Below are 22,707 nucleotides of genomic sequence, written 5' to 3'. Positions count from 1 at the left end.
CTGCCCTGAGGATGGACCTGGCTCTAATCTCAGACAATCTGTCAGAAAACGGACGCGAATCAGCCCAGCTTGTTGGCTGGGGGTCTCCCAAAGGATGTCTCCTAGGAGAAATCAACTAGGGTTGCTCGAAAGCAAAAAACAAAGTGCCAGGGTCAAAGGAAGGCCAAGCTGACTGTCATCCCAAGGGGCTTCCTAAGAGAAGCTAAGGTACGTTGTCAATACCTAAGAGGGCGCCAGAGTATACGGCATTTCCCAGGCTTCTGCGGCCACTCTTTTTAGAGTGGTATCAACTTGGACAAGTATTTATGGACCATGCATAAGAAAATGATGACTCAACACATGATCTAGGGAAGGCAGGCGTTAGCTCTCTGCCCATAGTCAACCCCCAGAAAGAATGTGAGGCTGCTCAAGCTTTTCTGTGATGCTTGATCATCTTCCCATTCGCTACCCCGCTCACTGTTTTCTCCCCTGTCTAAACAAGCGCCCTCCCTTCCCCAGGCCTCCACACACAGGATCTGCTAACTAATCAACCACCACTGATGAACTAACTGTTCCACCAGCGTGCACACTGCTACCTCGATTCTGTCATTTGTTCCATTGACTCAGAAAATATCTCCCTTTACCAAAATCCCATCCATTCAAAGTTTACCCAAACATCACTTCCCCCTCAAAGATTTCCTTCATCCCCTGCCCCGCATCCCATTTGGAAGTAGTGGTTCTTTTTTCTTCTCTGAACTTTCTCACCAAGGCTCTACTTTCTACCTTTTTTTTTTTTTTTTAAGATTATTTATTTATTTATTTGACAGCCAGAGATCACAAGCAGGCAGAGAGAGAGAGGAGGAAGCAGGCTTCCTGCTGAGCAGAGAGCCTGATGCAAGACTCGATCCCAGGACCCTGAGATCATGACCTGAGCCAAAGGCAGAGGCTTTAACCCACTGAGCCACCCAGGAGCCCCAACTACTTTCTACTTTAAATCATAGCTATCTGAGAGCCGTCTCACCTTCACCTGGTGGTTCACCCCTTCCCTAACACTTCACACCTATCATCTTGTTTCCGCCTCCCCACATGCTGGGACATAGAACATGCAGGTCTAATTTCACTCAGGGCGCAGAGACCATATAGCTTAGTGGTTAAGAGGACAGCTTCTAGAGCCAGACTATCTGAGTTCAACTCCTGGCTCTGCGTTTCATGAACATATGACCTGAGCTAGCTGTGTGAAGTCGCTGGTGCTCAAATTTTCCTCTGTGAAATGGTAGGAGTAACAATACCTTCCTCAGAGAGCCGTCAGGAGGACTGAGTGAGTGAATGGTGATAAGTGCTTAGAATAATGCCTAATTCAATAAACATTAAGTAAAAGTCCCAGGGAATTTGGATGTGGCCAGGTGAGAATTTTCCAGATTTCTGTCATGTTTCTTCTGTCCATAATGTTATCTTTCAATACTGCTCATCCATTCAGTAAATATTTATTGAGCTCATAAGTGAGCCCGGCATGACTCTAGGCAACTGGGAAACAAAGACAGACAAGGCTCTAAACTCAAGGTCCTTACACTCCAGCAAGAGAAAAAGGAGGCAGAAAGGAGTCCATGAAGAAGTAAGATAACTAAACAAACAAGACAAATGAATGCTTTTTGTTTTGGTTCATCCTCATGTCATCTCCCTCCACCCTAAAAGCCCCTCATAGTATTCCATGCACAGAGCACTTCCTGCTTCATTGGAAACTGTATTTCTAGAACTCCACATTTGTTTAGAGCATTTTGCCTGATCTCACCAGTGTCTTTAGGGAGTGAGCCAGGAATCAGTTCAGGGTTTTTCCTAATTATCCTACACACACATTTTGGGTCATCCCTCCCCTCATCCAAATAAACCCAGGTGCCTCCCCATGGCTGATATGTGACTCAATAAAAGAACATTCTGTCTTGGCTTTCAGCTGCTGCTGCTGGACTCGCACCGGTTTTATGAGATTTATTACCAGAGGGCATTTCACTCTAAGAAAGTGTCACGCACAGACCAGGAGACTTGACCATCCTCTCCCTTCAGGATTCCAGCTATTAAAAGAGTTGAATCAAACGAATACCATAATTTGATTCCTGCGGAACTTTGAAAATGATGCTTCTGCATCTTGCATAATAGACATCATCTTCCTTGCCATCTTTAGGACTTTTTTTTTTTTTAATCTGTGAGAAATATTTTCTCCAATTTGATTTTATTATGCACATACTTCAAGGCTTTTCTATAGTGTTACTAAGTCATATGCCTTAATCATTCCTCTCTTAACCATTTCTACCTTGATTTGCTAATTCACAACTTTGTATTCTCATGCTACACCATTCAGGGGTATATGGAGAGGAACATGCCCTGAACGATGGATCCAGGTGGTAATTACATATAAACGGGGTGGGAGGGAGGGGAAAATCATAGATAAATTAAAAACTCAAGTTGCGGCTGCACACACTCCTCCCCATACTATCTGCACCTCTCCAGCTTAAACATAACATTCACATTCTTGACCAGAAGCAGACAAAAATACCCGCAAAACCCCTATCCCTTCCTCTGGCAAGACTTGTTGTAAATCGTGGTCTTTGCTACCCAAAAATCTGCTGAATTGGAAAGTGAGTTTATTAAGACTACAAAGACGTAAGGATTAAATTCAGACACAGATGCGAGCTCAGTTAGTGGCCCTTGCCACAAATTTCAGTATGGAGAACCCCTGGTCATTGAAAGTACTTCCATGGGGGCCTCCTGGTCCACAGGTGGAAACCGAGGTCAGACTAACCCACCATCAGGTGCCTTCCCACCAAAGAAAACTCTCAAGAAATGAGCCACAGAGTGGAAGAATGCCTACTCTAGATCCATCTAGTAGGGTGGGTGCCAACCAGTGGGCAAACTGGTTATTTAAGCCACTGAACCTTGTACTTAAATGAAATAGCACATAAAACTAAATTAAAACAAATCCATGAGGGCAGTTACTCAGGTAGAAAAAACCAGGGTCCTCACTGCTCACCTTGTACCTCAGGATCCAAGGCCACATCTCCACTCAGGACCCCAGGGTTCCATGAAGCATAGATTAAAAATTCACTGATCTGATCTAATTTCAACCTTAACAATTATGCAGAGGAAACTAAGGCCCAAAGATTAAGAGTAGCCCATGGACACAGAGCTACCAAGTAGCAGAGCCATAAATTCTCCTGAGAAAAATCATACCGCATTTTCCAAAATATGAGACACTTATGATCTATGATTTCTACCCTTTTAATAGGATGAAGAATTTGGTAAAATCAGCACGCCAAACAAAATTTTTAAATGCACCCAAGTTTAAAGAGTGGCGAAAAGCAAATAAGGACACCTGAATTAGACCTTGGGGCTCCCAAGTTGTTGAAACACAAAACATCCATTCTCCATGTTAAAGTTTCAAGTAATGATTCTGCAGTGAAAACAACAAAATTACAGTAAGGGAATTTTATTTTTTTCTTTTAGCCACTATACATAAATGTGTCAGGCACAAAATCAAACCACTCAAAAATCATGTGAAATCCATTCAGTTTTTAGTACAGAAAAACAGAGCATTTGTGAGGTAGGTGTGGGAGACACGTAACCTGAATGTGCTCCCTGGGTTAGTAACTTGAACTAGGAAATCACGAAAAAAGTGTGAGGAGCCTACAAGAGAGAACACTGAGCAAAAACATTGTGAGACACATTTGATATAATAGTCACATGATTAACAAACTGTCACATCAAACTTTCCTGCAATGTGGGAACACTTTGACACTTCATATTTTTAAAAACTGACATTTTGATTCATTACTGTAAATAGCATGTTGGGTTAAATATTGTGACAAGGAACAGATCATATATATATATACATATATATGCACTCTATATATTACATGTGTATATTTTTCCTAGCTCTGTAACATTTTGAAATATACGAAACCTTTTCTTCCAGTAACAGTTTGGGCCAGTGTATAAACAGGCTACCCATTTCTCTTGTTCAGTAGGCAGATGGACGTTTCTTCATTCCACAGAAAGGAAATGAAGCAGAGGGATTTCAAGAGTAATAGGATGACTTCTAAAGAGATTCTAAAGAAACCTGCCAACTCCAAGCAAAGGACATGATAAAAGTTGTTTTAATTACTACACCTGAATTCGCAAAATCATTGGCACAGACATACAGAAAACATTTCTCCTGTCTTCAGGCTGCTTCTAATCTGCTTAGAAAAATAGACACACACGTATGCAATTCTAAAGCAAGGTAAATTGCTTCAAACATGCAAGAAAGCCACAAAGTGCTGCTTTTTTCTTTTCTCTTTTCCTTTGTCTTATTCAGAGTGCATTATTTACTGTCAATAATATATTCTCTTAGCCATTATTAGAATAAACTGACTCAACTGAATGAAAGTATAGACAAACATGGGAACCAAAAAATTCAGAATAATTGCAAGAGTACTCAAGATACCCTGGACACTTTTTTCTCCAAGAAAATATAGTGTTTGATTTCCACCTAACACCAAACAATACAATATTCTAATTTTTCAATTTTACCTACAGCTCTAAAACAAAAGGTAAAATATTCATCTCCCTGAACACCCAAGTTTAAATTTCAATTTTTCCCTTCATAATTCCAAAGTTATTACATACTTTCAAAGTACAGACAACTTTATAAAAAGACCAGAAGCTAATGTCTCTCTCTCTCTCTCTCACACACACACACACTCTACAGAGACAGACTTACAAACATATTTGTCTTATATATTCAAATTTCTCTCTGGACATTATGCCATTATTATTCAACTCATCCTCCTCCTTAAACACCTGGAAAGTTAGATATAAAAAGGAAACATGGTATATATATATAATATCTCTATATAGTATGTCTAGGTATATATATACAGATATAGATATGGATATTATAGATATATAGCTAAGGTACTATACTCACTACAAATAAGCTTTGCCTCTGTTCTGAAATTTAAATTAGGCAACAGTGTCCTTCCTGAACACATACATAAAAAATAAGACTCTTCCACATTTATAGTTTTTCAGGAAGAATGTAGAATGCTATCAATCAAACTCATCCAAATCCAACAGAAGTCAGGAAAGCAGAATGGGTATCACCTACTGAATATAGCAAATGTTGAGAGGAACCTACAAAACAACAGTACCAACCAAAATCCAGGCTTTAAGTGTAGCATTCAAAAAGTCTTACATCCTTCCTTTGTAACTAACAGTAATCTAATTTTGTTCTTAGATAAATTAGTCAATTCCTTTGGGCAGAGGGCTTTTTGTGCCCCTATCCTGGATGTATCTAAAGTTATTAAAAGTTTACAAATTCTTTTTTTTTTTTTAAAGATTTTATTTATTTATTTGACAGAGAGAGATCACAAGCAGGCAGAGAGGCAGGCAGAGAGAGAGGAGGAAGCAGGCTCCCTGCTGAGCAGAGAGCCCGATGCGGGCCCCGATCCCAGGACCCTGAGATCATGACCTGAGCCGAAGGCAGCGGTTTAACCCACTGAGCCACCCAGGCGCCCAAAGTTTACAAATTCTTACACTCTATTCTGAAGTTTATCCAATTCAAACAAATTAAGGAATATAGAAATGCACTGTTTTTCCTTGACTTACTGAAAAAAAACAAAAACAAACAAATTAAAAAAAGCTAAAGCATTGTCCAAAGCATTATGACAAATCGCTGTTCGAACCTGAAGCCTCAGGGCTACTATCTCAAACTCTTAAGGAGGTAGGTTACAACCTTAAAAGGTTGGAAACTACTCAAGGAAAGTCTGAACCACTGTCTGTGGAACAACATCCCTCCCCCATAAGCAGTGGTGAAGAACAGAAGTAACATTACATTATTTAAAAACAGAAGACCTGAATGCAAATCAACACTCCACCATTTATTACTTGAAGTGAACTCATGTCTTCACTGCATAATCATATAATAATGGACAGCATTACTGCGTTTTACGGAAATTAAGAATATAAGAGAAATCACACAGAATCCAAACTGGTGAGAACACTGTTCCCCCATATCATAATTTGCCAACTTTCATTGTCAACTAAAAATATGTTAAGAGGTCATCTGAATTCAACCAAGTTCAACTCCACAAAAACGTTGAGTATGCCCATCACATGTGATTTAAGCTTATGCCAGACGCCATGTTTGAAAGGTAGTAGAGAGAGAGGGAAAGAGGGAGATGAGGAAAGATGAAAAACCAAAGGGAGGAAAATCCTTCTATCCCCTCGGGGCTCGCAATCTGCAGAGGGTCAGCGTCTCATATACCAGCCATCTGAAGAATGCCTAACACTATACGATAAGGCACCTGCCAAGAAAGAGCATAGTCCTGACAATGGCTCTTAAGGCAGTCTTCCGTGCCGTCCTACAGGAGACCAGGAAAGGGTTCAGAGCAATAGAAAACATGACATTTCTACCATCCCCCCTTACGCATCTACTTCTCAATGACCTCATCTGTGGCATCCCATAAAAGAGACTCAGCAGCCTTCACTGTGGGATCCGTCAGCCCCATGCTATCCGTAACTCCCAGTCACTTCCTCACTCCTTCCTCTGCACTGAGTGCCTATCCCTGTTCACCTCCCCTACCCATTCCTAGAGACTGTGATGTCCCCAGGCCTAGCCCATCTCCATCCACAGTGTCCTGGGCTGTAAGGGGCCCTCAGGTAGGGCAAGTGCAGCCCAGCTGGAACCGGATGGAAATCGGAGACCCGAGTTCCCGTCCCAATCTCATCTCTGCTTCCACTCTGGACCTTGAGCAAGTCACTGCCACTCGATGGGCATTAGTCTTCTATCCACAGCATGAGCAGAGGATATTTAAAAGCCCATCCTACTCCAAAATGTTCCATGTCTGTGTCCTGACCTATAGCTTCCAGTGGTTTCTAAGTGACAACTGGGGCTCACCAGTCACACTGCTTCTGAAGAGGCAGTGACATGACCACACCAATGGTTTCTATTGTGGGGAAGGTCAGGGGCTCCTTCAGAAAATAGCTGATCTAAACAGAGCCCAAGGACTGTCATGGCAACACTGCTCACAAGCTGCCAGAGGTAGGGAGGAAAAGCAGCCAAGATGCCTGCGCAGCTGCCACATTTCAGAGCAGCGCTCAAACCTCGTTAATATCATCTTGCTTAATACCAAGCCCCATAGATCATAAGCTATTTTTACTATGTATTTAACAGATTTGTGTCTCGTCTTCCCTGCCAGCATTTTCACAGTCCAGCGCAGAGGACTCTGCCACCCAAGAGCCCTGAGAACTTTAGGCTGCCCAGGGAAAGCTCGGGAGAAGGAGAGACAGGGGGAAAAAAATGAACAGGGGAGGGAAATATACAGTTGGTGGGTTGGAGGCATGGGGCAAGGAGGGAGAGAGACATAATAATAGCAAAGACAAGCTACAAATGTTACAAATGCTCGTGTGGGAGGCGCTCGAGTGCGCTGGAGTCTGGCTTGCCCAAGACTCAGCTGTATACTGGGGAGAACACAGGTCTTCCCACCTCAGTCTTGTTTTTCTTTAGATTGTTTATTTGAGAGAGAGAGAAAGCACCAAAAGGAGGAGGGTCAGAAGGTGAAGCAGCCTCCCTGCTGAGCAGGGAGCCTGATGCGGGACTCGATCCCAGGACTCCAGGATCATGACCTGAGCCGAAGGCAGTGGCTTAACCCACTGAGCCCCACAGGCTCCCAACCACTGCCCACCTCAGTCTTGATCACAATGTCGGCTGGCTTACTACACTTGTCTTCACAGTCAGTGAGTGACCCTTCAAACAGTCGGGTGGGCGACTTTGCAGAGTTCTGTGCCCATGTTCTGGGAGCTAAGCTCCCATCTACTAGAGTACACTCATCAGAGATGCTGAGGAAGGGCTTTTGCTAAATAGCCTATTTACAACCCCCCTCCTCCACGCAGAGAGCAAATTCTAGCTTACAACTGACGGACTGAGCTCAAGTCTATGAACGTACCTGTCGTGGGGCCCGTCACATAACAGATACCTGATAAATGTCTGCTTGGTTCCCTTGGTTTTACACGGCAGTGCCGTGGGTAACACCTTTATTCCTATGGTCTTCAGGGAAAGGAGGAACCCAGCCAAGGCCTGAGTGGTGAGGAGGAACTCTGGCCACAACTGTCCCTCTACTGCTTGGTTGGATGGGGATGCCATTTTCAGACCTGCTGCTAACTGGGCAGGTAAAGTATAGTCAGTCTTTTCCTCCCTGGGAGAGAAGGCTCTTAGACAGCTATTAAGTACCCTTCCAGTTCTGCAATTCTCTAAGCCTATAGGGATAAGCCTCATATCCACCTTAAACACAAACAACAGGGAGTGGGAAAAACGGTTGAAGAATACAGTTATGCGCTTCTTTATTGAACATTATGTCTAGGGCATGGCTGGGAGCTAAAGGGGAATCAGAGAAGCAGAAAACAGCCTTTATATTCAGAACCCTTATACTCTGTGTGCAGAAAGGGGGCAGCGGAGGGGTGTGAGGAAACATGAAAAGATGGCAATCAAAATAAAGTTTCACTATAAAACCAAGTCCAAGGCTAAGACCGTATTTCAGAGCCAAGGGGTACAAAAAGAAGCCTCCCCTGGGAGGGGGGCTTTGAGCCGGTCCTTCAGGCAAAACAGCAAGACTCACACAGCCTTGGAGGGCACAATGGAGGGAGGTGACCGTTGATAGGAGTTGGCCCTCTGCAGGAGAAAGGTGAGTGGTAACTTGGATGGTTAAACGTCTTATTTGTTTTATGTCTCAGATCATTTTAACATTCTGTGTTTTCTGCATTAAAGGCCGGCATAATAATAGTAATAGTCACGTCACTCATCCCTCATCACGATGCTACACGAGGCAGCAGGAAAAGAACAGGACACATGAGACCTGGGTCCAGTCCCACAGCCACAGGCAGCCAGCAGGATGGAGCTAAATGGCTCATCTGGCCGTGGGATAGGAGATCTTACAGAATTGAAGTGGGGGTTGAAACCTCTTGACAACCGTCTTATCCAAAGCGCACATTTTGCAAACGAGTAGCCTGAGTCCAGAAAAGAAGAGATTTCTCTCAACTGGATATTTCTGTTAGCCATTTCAAGCTCTCTGGACATGGCTGGCCATCAGTCACCTGCTTCTGGGTCTTGCCTAAGGATGATTCTGGCCTGCCCAAATTTTGCCATCCACTTCCTGCAACATCCCATCAAAAGTCCAGGGGCGCCTGGGTGGCTCAGTGGGTTAAGCTGCTGCCTTCGGCTCAGGTCATGATCTCAGAGCCCTGGGATCGAGTCCTGCATCTGGCTCTCTGCTCAGCAGGGAGCCTGCTTCCCTCTCTCTCTCTCTCTGCCTGCCTCTCTGTCTACCTGTGATTTCTCTCTGTCAAATAAATAAATAAAATCTTTAAAAAAAAAAAAAAAAAAGTCCATATAATTGCCTTCCAAAGTCAACTCCAATCCAGTTTCTATAAGAAACCCCCAGGTAGAAAAGAGTTCCTCAAATTCTCTCCCTCACAAGGTATAACTACTGAGCTCATGCGTCACACTGAGTCTTGGCTGGCCAGGACTCAAACTCACCTCGATACCCCTGCCACCACCCTTCTTCAATTTCTTAGCAACCCACCCTGCAAGGTGGGTGCCAAGTAAATGCTTGTTAAGTCAGGTTGGTCTGCAACCTCAGTTTTCTGATATTCGGCCAAGCACCTTCTTAAACATATCTTGCTGCCTCTGTTCATTCCAAGCCTAGAAGTGTGCAATCCCCAGAGCAGCAAAAATAGCTCCAGCCACCTCCAAATCCATCAAGCTACTTCCCAGACGGACTAAATATGGAGCAAGAGGGAAGAGACAGAGAGGAAAGGAGAGGAGGAACAAAGGGCACGCGGACCACGCACTGAATATACAACTGTGCCTGCGAGCTGTGGAGCATGGACGTGGTCCTCCCAGCCTCACAAGGAGGGAACCTGCTGTGCAGGGAGACTCAGTGGCTGGCCCGGGGTCTCACACAGGCTCCCCTGTGGAGCAAGCACTTCCTTTTCTGCAGTCTAAAAGGGTTCTGTCTCTACCACTGTGGACGGTCTCAACACACAGCCGTCAGCAGGGCAGACCCGTTGAGTCCCCAGCGGAGGATGGGAGCCATCTGGCAAAGAAGAGCATGGCGGCCACCTACGGCAAAGGCCGTGTACCGAGAGTCATGCAACCAGCAAGGTCAGAGTGAAATCATCATGGCAGAAGAATTATGAGACAGACCTGTGTAACTCCAGAGGCAACTCAAGGCACACATCAGATGGGAATTTAAAAAAAAAAAACCTCTTTAAACACACAAGGACTCAGATGCCAGCACACAGTGATGGCCCCAGCCAGACAGCAAAGGCATATTGGCACCACTGTAATTTGTCCATTCACCAATATGCTTCCCGAAAAGCACCCATATGCTTTCTTTTAGCTTCCATATGCTTTTTTAGCAAGGAAACTAAAATATTTCATTAGTTTTGAGTAATTAATAATTACTTATTTCACAATAGTCACCCTCATTAAAACACGAAAATAACTGATTAAGCTGCAGGATCCTGGCTTTCAACTCAAGCTCTTTTCCTTTTTCCCTTTTTTTTTTTTTTTTTTAAATCTTCTCCTCTAGGAATTGAGTAACAGAGTAAAACAGCCAGTGTGGAAACGTCAGCGCGGTAGGAGAATGGGGAGTTCTCACATGCACAGCCCGGCGTGCCTCTCGACTGAGACATCATGGTTTAATGAAAAGAACATGGACTTTGTGAGCAGAAAGACTTGGGATCCAATCCCAGGTTGACCCCTGTGAGTCGTACTTCTGAGGAAATGAAAGGCGTTGAAAAGATAAAGGCTGCTGGATTCCTTCAAGCTGGCCTTCCATGATTCCCAGGGAGCCACTTCACAGGTTTCCCTCCCGCCATCGCAAGGCATGGGGAAGGCATGCCCCAAAAAGGCTGGCAGCATGCCAGCCACTGGCACCAGGCCATGGCCAATGGTCTTGACATTGATCTCAGGCATAAAACAATGCTTCTCCAGCTCTAATGAGCATAGGAACTACCTGGGGATCTTGTTAAAATGCAGATTCTGATTCAGGAGGTCTGCAGTGTGGCTTGAGGTCTGCATTTCTAACAAGCTCCCAGGTGATGCTGATGTCCCTGGTCTTCAGACCAAACTTTGAGAGAAGCCAGAGCCTACAAGGTACCAAGATGAAATCAAAAGTAGAATCTGGAGAAGGAGGACAAGGGTGCCTGTCTCTTCAGGCTACGATGGCCTCATCCAGTCCGGTTAACCATCATGCTGCCACGTACTGAACTTGTCCTCGCCAGAGTCCTGGCAGTATGGTCCTGGCAGTACCATTTCCATTCGACACACAACAAAACCGAGACCCAAAGAAATCAGGTCATGTACCAGAGGTCATGCAACGAAGAACACCAGATTCCCAATCCAGGTGTGTTGGCCTATCGAGTCTATCTGCTATGCATCAGGCAGTGGAAGACAGAAAATCTTAGGTGGACACTACCACAGAGGCTGGTATTAAGTCTGCTTTCTCCTTTGCCTCTGTTTCCCCACAGCTGAGGTGAAGACATGGCACCTGACAATCTCTGGGGCCTCTCCGACCCTCTGACACCACCTTTCACTCTCAGAGCTCCCAGGTCCACTCACAGGGGGTCACTGAGCAGGAAGCATTAGCTTCACACATGTGGCAGACATTATATCTTGGCACGATCCAAATTCTAGCTGCTCACATCTGCATTTGTGCTGATTCGTGCATGGTCAGAAGTCTATCTCTGTTTAAAAAAATCCCACGCTCAGTCTAACAGAGAGACGTTAATACGCAGATTCCCCAAAGCACTGACATTCCAATCCAGCTGATAACTCACAGCTATCAGGGTACTGGGACTCTAATCTGTTTTGTCTCTTCCTCATCTCACCGACAAAAATGAAGAAATTAAGACCACTAACCTGACAGAGCTTGAAGAAAAAGGAAAAAAAAAAAAAAAGAGCTATTTACAATGCATTTTATACAACTATCCAACATGTTTTAGTCTGACTTGAGGTGCCAGATAAGCATTTAATTAATAATTTATCATTTGAATGATTCAGGATATGTGATCTTGTCCCTCTCTGAACTCCCACAGCACACATGGACTGCACTCCTCTGGGATCCACGGACCGTTTTCTACCTGGGATGTCTATGGTTTCTAGAATTTTCGTTGTCCCTATGCATATTCAGTATGACTCCCCAGAGGCACTCACATATTTGGGACCAGATCTGGATTGGAATCCAGACTTTGTTATTTATTAGCTGTATGACTGGACAGATTACTCAATCACTCTGATCTCAGCTTCTGTACACGAAAAACGGACAAAAAAAATAATTTTCTGTTTTGCCAGATTAAGTGAAATAATATATAAAAATGGCTATCCTTTACTGAATCTGGGTTAGAAGTAGTTTGAGTGAGTGAGAGTGAGTGAAGCGAGCAGAACAGCAGTCTCAATGTTAAAATATCACTCAACAGTTTGAGACATTGAACTGTGCAGGTCACACTCATAAACAAGGCTGAGGCTCCGAGGAGAAACACAGGTGAACTACAAAAAATCTAGCAGCAACAGAAAATGTAGCCAAATGTCATCTTGGGCCTTCCTTATCAAAGAATGCCTTCTGCTTAACCTAGAATCTACACTGGCCTTCAGAAGCCCTAGAAGCCTCCTAAAATTATAGCCAACATTCTATACAGATGTGCATTTTCTAACTATTTCATAGATTTACCTGAATTCTTTAATATTCCATAATCCTCTTCCGACGCTGCCACCTACCCCCCACCCAACACACACAGGCATCACACAAGAGTTAAAAACACCTTAAAAAACCTTAGACAAGTCCCTTGACAAAAAGAGACCTTCCCATGGTGCGGGGGGGGGGGTGATTTTAATATTTAAAAGCTGAGGGAGGCAAACACACTGTTTAAAACCTCCATGGGCAGTGAAAGTTAAGATAATGAGCACTGCAAACCCAAGAGAAAGGCGGTTCTGGATTCCAGACCTGGCTCAGCTGCACATTGCTCTGGGACCAGGAGCTAACCAGAGATTCATGGAAATCAGAATGGAGAGAAATTTTGACATCATCTATTTCACCTCCGTCTCCTCCCATCGCATAGATGGAGAAACTGAGGTTCAGGGCAAGGTCATGGCTTCACTGGAGTCAAAGCAAATTAATTAAAGCCAGAATTTGAACTTCAGACTTGGCAAAATGATTTTCACACCCTGTATTTCAGTATCAGAAGGTCCAAAATACGTGCTTAGATCCAGTGTCCTCTAAACAGACTCCTAAATGATGGATAATTTCAACTCCCTCCTCTGGACCTGGAAATCTCATGAACACATGAGTTTGGTCTTGGCAAAGATCACTCCAGCTGCTTCTCAGTCCAGCCCAGTCCCATAAGAATAAGGCAGAGAGACGGTCTGAAAGAATGAGAGATGCTGCCATTAATCTTGTGTAGCACTGCACCTGGGAATTACAGGCCTTGAACTAGATTTCACTGTGTTGGCTATTACTCTCCTGTCCTCTTCCTTATTAATCCTTCATCCGTCTTCTCTTTATTAATGCTCCCAACTATGCACAGTAAACAGCCAGCTAGGAGCTCCTCCTCAGCCTCCCATAACTCACTGGATCAAAAAAGGACAGGAGGCGGGTGGAGGAAACAGAGGTGATGTCAGGGTCAAGTAATCTCTTACAGGAAGGGCTGCAGGGGAATCCACAGTGTCCTAATAAAACACAGACAGCAGAAGCCAGCCAGAATCTCTTACTCCACTGCCCCACGGAATTAACAAGAATGGCCGGAATCCACTTTTGCTTTAAAAGCATCTCATACCCCTGCACTGCCACACAATGGCCCTTTAAATACTGGGACGAGAAAGGAGAATTTATAGAAAGAGACCTCTCTCCTCAAACAGAGACAGAACTATGGAGTCAGATGAAAAGTCTAGACCAGGATCTGCCACTAATACCTTAGACAAACTGGACTCCTTCCTTGACCCCAAGTCTCAGTGTCTAATAAGGGAATTTGGCTAGACTGCTTCTTAGAGTCCCCTCCCTCCGGCTTTGACATTCTGACCTCTCCTTACAGGTCAAGGACTCAACCTGGAAAAATCTAACGGAAGACCCCAACGACGTTAACCAGTGGTTAAGTTTCCCAGACCCTCTCAAAATGAGACCCAGATGATGGAGTAGAGAAACATGAAGGAAGATGGACTTGTTTTCTTCCTTTCTAACCAGAACCTGAATGTTCCTGGAGGTAAGGGATGGCCAATGCATACACACCCCACTATGGCATAGACAGACTCCAAACCATGAACTGCTCTTCTGATATGTAGAAGATCCAAAGCTAATAGACAAATACCTACTTCTAAGCACTGGCTCTGTCACAGGGTCCTAAGACTTACCTAGGACTTCAGAAAAGTGGCAGCAGGAGAAAGAAAAGACTGGCTAAGAAATAAAAATCACAGACAATAGGACATTTGACTAGACGTCATGCCATGATCAACAGGTCCAACTCCATCTGTTGTGAGATGCTGAAATGGGCCCTAGAGAGGGAAAGTGACTGGCCAAGGTGACACAGCCAGAGCTGGGGTCAGAACTAGATTCTCATGACTTTTGGTTTGCACAGCACAAAATAAAACACATGGCTCCACTCCCCCAAAACGATGCTATTCTACCCAGGTAAGTCAGAAATGATTTCATGTACCACTCCTGCCTCTATCTCCACCTCAAAAAGCAGCAATTGGTTAAACGGATTTAAGGTAGACTAGGGCCATTTCCATCAAATTATAATAAAAAATTCACTCTAGCAATATAGACAAGTCCATGGTAATTAATTCAGTATTATTCATCCTCGCTAATGAATCACCCTGTGGAAAACAAGGATCATCAGCGGTCTCCAGCAGGCCAGAAGCCTATTCTTGTTCAAGTACAGATCTTGCCTATTAAAGAACATTGGGTATCAGCTCTAAATAGTAAACAGGGTATACTGTTTCAGATTCCATGAAGTGCGGCTTTAAATAGATTTGGTTTGGAAATGGAACAGGGAACACACCACAGTCAGTGGATCAACGCTGAAAGCAGAGAAAAACATGATTACACTCATTAAGTGGGTACCTGTTGACACATCTACTGTCAAGTCTAATTATTTATTTAAACTGTTATTCTTTCTTCATTACTGCCACTGATACCAATGATTATCACAAGATTATTTTCAGTTTCTACAGCATGCCCCCAGAATATTTACTTCTCTACCTCCCAAAGGTTATTTGAGAAGTTTTTGTCCTTTGCTGCCCACCAATCCCCACCTCCAAAATATGGATGGAGAGCTGAATGGACGGGTGAAAAGACAGAGATGAAATCCCTCTTTCTCAAGAGCAATTATTTCTTAACCTTTCAAGTCTTGCTTAAACCCCTATTCATAGTTTCAAGATGGGTTTCCGTGCAGAACAGGGGCATACTTACAGTGTTTCCAAGCTTACTCTATTAATATTTAACAACTGGCATTTGGAGAAAAGTTAATATAACCGCAGCTTCTAAATGAACCACTTAGATCTCTGCCTAACAGGGCTATCAAAAATTATAGTATTACGTGTCTACATGACATTCTTTTCTGATATATTTATCTATGAAAACACATGAAATATATTAGAAAGGAGTTTTTGCAGGAGTAATTTAGGGACTAGAGAGGGACCAAAAGATGGGCAGGAGTCATCCCTATGTTTTTGGCTACTACCATTTTGTATAACCCTCACTTTTGTAGGAATGAGAATAAAGTCTAAACAATAAGCAGCAGCTCTGTCTGATCTAATTACAGAGGAGTTCCACAGTCCATACATCACCCACTTGTTTGTCTATGACATGTTATCATGTGACGGGTGTGGTGAATAGCAGCTTTAAAAACCGTATTAATTTTAAAAAGTATTAATATAGGGGCGCCTGGGTGGCTCAGTGGGTTAAAGCCTCTGCCTTCGGCTCGGGTCATGATCTCAGGGTGTCCTGGGATCGAGCCCCAAATCAGGCTCTCTGTTCCACGGGGAGCCTGCTTCCTCCTCTCTCTCTGCCTGCCTCTCTGCCTACTTGTGATCTCTGTCTGTCAAATAAATAAATAAAATCTTTAAAAAAAAAAAAGTATTAGTATATGTTGTTAATACATATGATATAATGTAACGTATGTTATATTAATAACACCATAATTTCCACTCGATACTAAACTGCTGATTCTGACAAATATGGGGCATGACAATAAACTTCAATTTATTTCAAAGGTCTGTGTAACTAAAGTCACACTGACAGTTCAAGATCATGGTAAAAACTTACCAAAGGCCTTGACTGAAATTTTCTGCAAAACAAACGTTTACAGTGTTTTAAGGGCTGATATCAAATCTTCCACAGAGCTGCTATCCTACAGGGCCCGACGTTAGGAACACCATATCGAGGGTGTCACCACTTTTTCACCCAAGACTTCTCAAAGACGACATGGAACCCAGCAGAGCTGACTGGGAAGTGCAAATATTGGCTGGTTAGCTGCAAAAGAAAACTCCCATCTTGCAAGTTTTGCAACCACCATGCTTCCTTTAAATTTCTTTCTGGCCCCTGTTTTCTTGACAAACTCCAGACAGATATGTTCTTTTGCCAAAGGCCCACCTCCTTAGCACTGGTTCCCCCCCGCCAAACAGGGGCGTGTACACACTATGGGGCCTGAGTCTCAAAAACCTCGAACTCATTCTCTGTATTCTTAGGATTCCGGTGTTGCCACTGTAGCCCTGAATAATGTGTTTTGGGGATCTTCTGGAGGCAGCTAAAAGACAGTGACAAACACAACAAGCGGAGTTTGGTCCCTTCAGAGCCAGGAAGCATTGGCAGAACAGTAGAGTGAAAAACTCCCTTCTACCAAAGGCCAGGAAACCAGAGAGAAGCCCTCCTGCCAAATGCTTGCTAGGGATACAAAGAGACAGTAGAAAGGAACATAGCAAATTATGGGGACACCTGGGTGGCACAGTCAGTTAAGTATCCAACTCTAGGTTTCAGCTCAAGTCGTGATCTCCCAGTTGTGGGATCATGCCCCGCACTGGTCTCCATGCTCAGCGGCCTCTGCCCCCTCCCACCACCACTCATGCTCGCTCCCTAAATAAATAAATAAATAAACATTTTTAAAAAAAAAAAAAAAAGTACATAGCCCATTATAGACACTGAAATACTTGTAAAATCTGAATTTTCTGTGTTGCCCAGATTTTTGTGCTTTTGGTATTAAACCAGGAAGGCTACAAATTGAAAGGGTAATATTAAATCAAGGAGAGAGAAAAGGATGGCTGTTCACTGCTTCAGCCATTTTTTCAGGTTGTAGTGCTCATGAAATACTTTTGCATTTCTTCTGTAAAATCAACCTTCATCATCATCGCCAGGATGCCTACTAGCATTTCATAAATATGAATCCTCTCTTACCTCAGAGAGCAAGTTCCTGGAATGGTCAGACAACACAAGGTTTGGCAGACTGCAATGCTGTTGTCTGTAAATGAAAAAGGTAAGCGTTACTCTTAGGCATTAAGCTATATTTATCATAAATTCAGATATATAGAGCAGTTTCTTGTTTTGTAAAACATTTTCACATGGCTTCCCCTCATAATGACATAAAGAATATTTGTTTCAAAAGACAACACCTCAAAATTTAAAAATTACATGTCCTCTCAACCCCAGAAAGCAAGAGATGCTGCTTTAGGTGAAGGACCTCACTTCAAAAAGGCATGGAGAAACAGACAGAAGGAAAAGGAAACAAACATATTTCTCATGACTAACTCCACAAATATATTATGAGTGACTATTACTGTCTTCATTTTACAGATATGGAAATAGAAGTTCAGGAAAGGAAGGTGGGTGACTTGTCCAAGACTACATAGTACATACAGCAGGGTGCAAGTTTGGACTCTCAGTCTCTGCCTGTTGGTCCAGTGATCTTCCCTTTATAGCTTAGTATCTCCTGGGCTATTAGGTTAGGAAAACACAAACACCACACTGACTTTACACCACACTGACTTTATCCACTAGACTAGGTAGGAGAGGGAATAACACAATAAAGTCAGAACATCTGATTGACATGAGAAAGTAGAAAAAAACATATGGGATTTATAGCCAGTCAGACTTGTCTTCCTCTTAAGGATGTCCTTAGGCAAGTTACTTAAACTCTCTGAGTGTCAATTTCCTTATATGTAAATGGGAATTATAATATCTACTTCCTGGCCAAAACTCAAACATTTTTTTTTAAGATTTTATTTATTTATTTATTTGAGAGAGAGAGAGAGAGAGAGAGATCACAAGTAGGCAGAGAGGTAGGCAGAGAGAGGGGGGGAAGCAGGCTCCCCGCCAAGCAGAGAGCCCGGTGCGGGGCTCGATCCCAGGACCCTGAAATCGTGACCTAAGCGGAAGGCAGAGGCTTTAACCCACTGAGCCACCCAGGTGCCCCATAAGATTTTCCTCCATTATTTCAGATCTATAGGAATGCACAGTGGTGGTATACAAAGCATGAATATTTCTTCCTATGAGCCCATGTTTATCTGATCAAAGAATGACGTTATAAGCACATAATGCTGGAGAATATCTCTGGGTTGGGAATTTCTTCAATTCATATGCCTAGTTCTAAACCACTGTGATATTTACCTATGTGTATGTCCCATGGCCTCCCCTAACAATGACATGGAGAACGTTAACACTTCAGCATTTAAAAATTATGTGTCCTCTTGACCCCAGAAATCAAGAGATGCTGCTTTAGGTAAAGGATGTGCAGGTGCATCTCAAATCGTTTGAAAGTCTGTGCCTTTGGGCTGGAAGTTCATCCCTTAGGTTCAGAGAGATGGAGCTTCCAACAGAAGAACATAGGGGACTCAAATAGGATTAAGAATAAAACATGGTATATAAGATACCTTGCAAGAAAGTCTTGTCACAGGCCACCAAATTCATTGGTCAAATGACCAAAAATTGGTCATTATGACCAATTTTACCAAGAAGGAAACCGAACTTCCAAAATCATATGGTTAATACGGAGCAGACCAAAATATAACCTTGAATCCTGACACCAGAGCCAGTGAGGACCCTTCTGTTACATGGTGTAGCCTCCCATTTGGGAGTACATACCATACAAAAGTCAACTGTAAAGTCACCAAAGCACGTTTAGTATTGAGCCCTGCTTCCCTGACAAGTGAAAGGAGAAAGAGAGAGAGAGAGAGAAGACTTTATATCTGTGGTCTAACCAGAAGGTGACACATTACGAAGCTGTTCAATACAGAGTTACCATGCAGACTTTCTCAGCTCTCACCAGTGCAGTTTCAGAGATGCAACATCTTTGATAAATTCTCAAAACATAAGCCACAGAAACAAAGAAGCCAGCACCCCTGAATTTTCTCTCCAAGAGGTCTCCATGCTCAGCAGTAGAGAAGCTAAAGCCCCTCGCTACGAAGTTCACCAGCCCTCTTCCCATGATTCGAGGGTCTAGTGTCTCAGTAACTCAGTATTACCTAATGCAGTGGAGTTCTCCACTAGACCCAGAGCATCTTGTTAATAAAGCCAGTCATCCTGAGCCAACTCTGCATTTATGACTGCTGACCAAGACCCTGGCGGTCTGCATCCTTCGTCAAACCACCCATCCTCTCTCAAGAAAAATATTCTCATCTTCAGAAGCAATTTCAACCCAAAAGAAACCTGTATGCTCAGCATTCAATTTATAAACCTTCAACCTATTCATTAAAGTACAGGCAAAAGCAAGACTCACCAAGTCAACTTTGAGCTCAGATGGAATAGTTGGTAATTTACACTGTATTTTGGGAAAAACAGGAAGGAACAAATGAAGCCAATGAAAAAGAGAGAGAGGAAAAAGGCAGAAAGGAATGGAAAGATATAAGAAATGAGGAGAGCAGAGAGAACTGCTCCAGTACACAAATTCCAACCAACTGACACCAGAATTACTGTGGCCAATGTAAAAATACCTCTGAATACTTGATATTTTACAAGTGCTATAGTACCAATGACCAACATGACAGAGCCCTGTTAAAACTTGCACTAAGCCAACAAACGGTTAACTCTTGAGCACCGTGATCCCAGATGACCCTCCAGAATATGGGGGTGTTATCTTGAAAAGAAGAGCTGGATGGGGAATGAGTGCCTGGGTTCCGCTCTTAGCACTTTAATTCCCAAATCTTCTGTATTAGAAGCTGTACGAAATATGGTTTTATGTGTTTGTTTGGATCTCTTTTCATAGGTCTTGACCACGGCTGTCCCTAAACCACCTGTGAAAGGCCAAAAATTAGTTTGTTTGCATTTTGTGTGTCTGCCTGAGTTTTAGGTAGGGGTAGAGGTAGAGGGAAAAGATTAGTAAATCGATTTAAATTAAACTATTCACTTGTTTAAATTAAATCATATACTAGATTTGCTTAAATTAAACACTCTCATAATCTTTAACATGATTATTAGGAAGTCTGTCTCTGAAAACAATTGAAATGTTAGACCAAGCCAAAAGCATTAGGTAACAAACACAGAAAGGCCTCGACTCCCATCATCAGATCCCATAGAAAGAGCATTTTTAAATGCACTCTACTCTCTCACCCGCCACCCTAAGATACTTATCAAGAATACAACATATTCCATGGCTTATGAATGATTTGGTTGTCTCATTAAAGTAATGTTTGCCAGTATTTAATTGCTTCCCTCCCTGATTTTAATTTCCTCACCTGTCAGCATCTATCAGAGGCACTGAGATCTTCTGACATCCTGGCTGATTGTGTTGAAATTAATCAGATTTTTAAAAAGTAAATTGCTTTGGCCTAAAGGTAATGCTCAGCTTCTTAATGTGATATTTATAAGGGTTCTATCAATGAACTTATAATCTAGAAATTAGATGAGAGGCTTTAGGAATCCTAAGCAAAAATATAAGTAGCTTATAGATTTCCAGCACTGGACTTTAAAAGGTCAGGACTTTAAAAAAAAAAAAAAATTAAATCAACAAGTGCTTATTATAAGGACATACAGCACGTGCCTACAGTCCCTTTTGGCTAAATGGAAGAGAAGAAGACATAAAGCTACCTTAGAAAGCATGGAGAAACAGGTAAAAATGAAGTTGAACTCATTTTGACTAAAGGAGCTGACGGTCTGATCACTCAAAGGGTGCATTTTGATCTACAATTGTGACCAATTATATACATTATGTTCTCACACAAATTAATGACTCTACTCTGTATCTCCATCCAGTGGGGTGAAGCTGGTGTTACTGTTAGTAATAGTAGCAATATTCCCATTCGACAAGTAACAAAGCTGAGGTACAGAGTGCTGAAGGGACACCTTCCTAGAGGCCTCGTTATGGGCAGACCAGGTCCTGTGATCTGCATAAAATGAGAAATACAGCATGATCATCTTGGAATAAAAGAGAGAAAAAAATTATTTGCAAACCCTCCATCCATAATTATTCAGTGCTAACTCTTATGCTCTTATCTATCAGTAACAGTGCTTAAGACACTCAGGAAACCCACAAGCACTAAGCTGTTCTATAAGAAGTAAGAGAAATGATGGATTGAGAAATACTTTGTAATATGTCATACTATCATGAGATTATTTTTATGTATTTATGTTATTATTGCTACTTTGGAATGCAGAAATATGCATTCAGGCAGTAATTAGGTCCCAAAAGCAAACCTATATATATTAGCATCACATCTATCTTTCAGTTATTCTGCTGGTTCTAAGGTCCCTAAAATAAACAAAAGAATGAAAAATGTTGTATGAATACCATTGGAGGGAGGAGGAGAGTCAAGGGGAACATATGGAACTTGGTGGTTGATTTTCCCAGAATCCACTTATTATTAACCATACACAATCTAAACCCTAGTAGGGTCTTATTTTTCCAATGAACTTTAAGCCCCTTACTCAACTTTTAAGCATCCCAACCTAGATCTGACTCTTTTCCCAACCTTGAAAGGTTTGGTGAAGTAGTCCTTCTCATATCCCTGGTAGGATCTAGTTCTAGATCACCAAAATTCCCACCCTGTCTTCATATGTTTATTTGATTATGTGTCTTGAGGTAAGAAACCCTGTCTAACTCAGTTTTTTGGAACCCCAAACCCAGAATCTGATCTTTAGTACTCAAGAAAATGTTGAATGAATGAATGCATGGACAAATTAAAACAGTATTTTATGTAATTCCTAGGGCACCTAGCCCAACGCATGTCCTATTACAAGTGTTTAGTAAATGTTGGTTGAATTGACATTTAAATGAATATTTAATTTAAAATATTTTATTCAACTAAGCAACTCTAAAAGCTACTGAGTGAGGAGTCCAATGAGGACTTGAGTAATCTGCAATGGCCCAGTCATCATTAACCCATTAAAGGTGTGGACAAATGTTCTTCACAGGAAAAATAATAAAAGCTTAATACACAAGTAGAGATGTAGGCAGAAGTTGAATAAATTCATGTAGCTAAAAATAGGATTTGCAAAAAAAAAAAGAGGAATTTTTATACAAATTTCTATACAAAGTAACATGAATGAGATCTAGAAACATCTAGAAATAATCTAGAAGTAACAAGAATTTTTTTAGGATTGGTATGAATCCTAGGTATGAATAAAATCTAGAAAGAAAGGATAGGGAAAGAAAGGGAGAGACAAGGAGAAATTCTTAAAATAATGAATTCTAAAAATCAACTCATATCTATAAAAAATAAAG

General features: G+C 42.3%; 1 protein-coding gene across 8 annotated transcripts in view; it reads right to left on the bottom strand.

The window, feature by feature from the left end:
- The window catches only part of LOC122908796 (LIM domain containing preferred translocation partner in lipoma), a 673,192-nt gene that overhangs the window by 494,434 nt on the left and 156,051 nt on the right, over nucleotides 1-22,707 (bottom strand). For all 8 annotated transcript variants that reach the window (XM_044251972.1, XM_044251981.1, XM_044251976.1 and 5 more), the window contains one exon: nucleotides 17,451-17,514. The gene's annotated coding sequence lies outside the window, so the exon portion shown is untranslated. The remainder of the gene's footprint in view (nucleotides 1-17,450; nucleotides 17,515-22,707) is intronic.

The sequence above is a fragment of the Neovison vison genome, chromosome 6, assembly GCF_020171115.1.
Source record: "Neovison vison isolate M4711 chromosome 6, ASM_NN_V1, whole genome shotgun sequence".
NCBI lineage: Eukaryota > Metazoa > Chordata > Mammalia > Carnivora > Mustelidae > Neogale > Neogale vison.
This window is presented reverse-complemented; position numbering and strand designations above follow the sequence as displayed.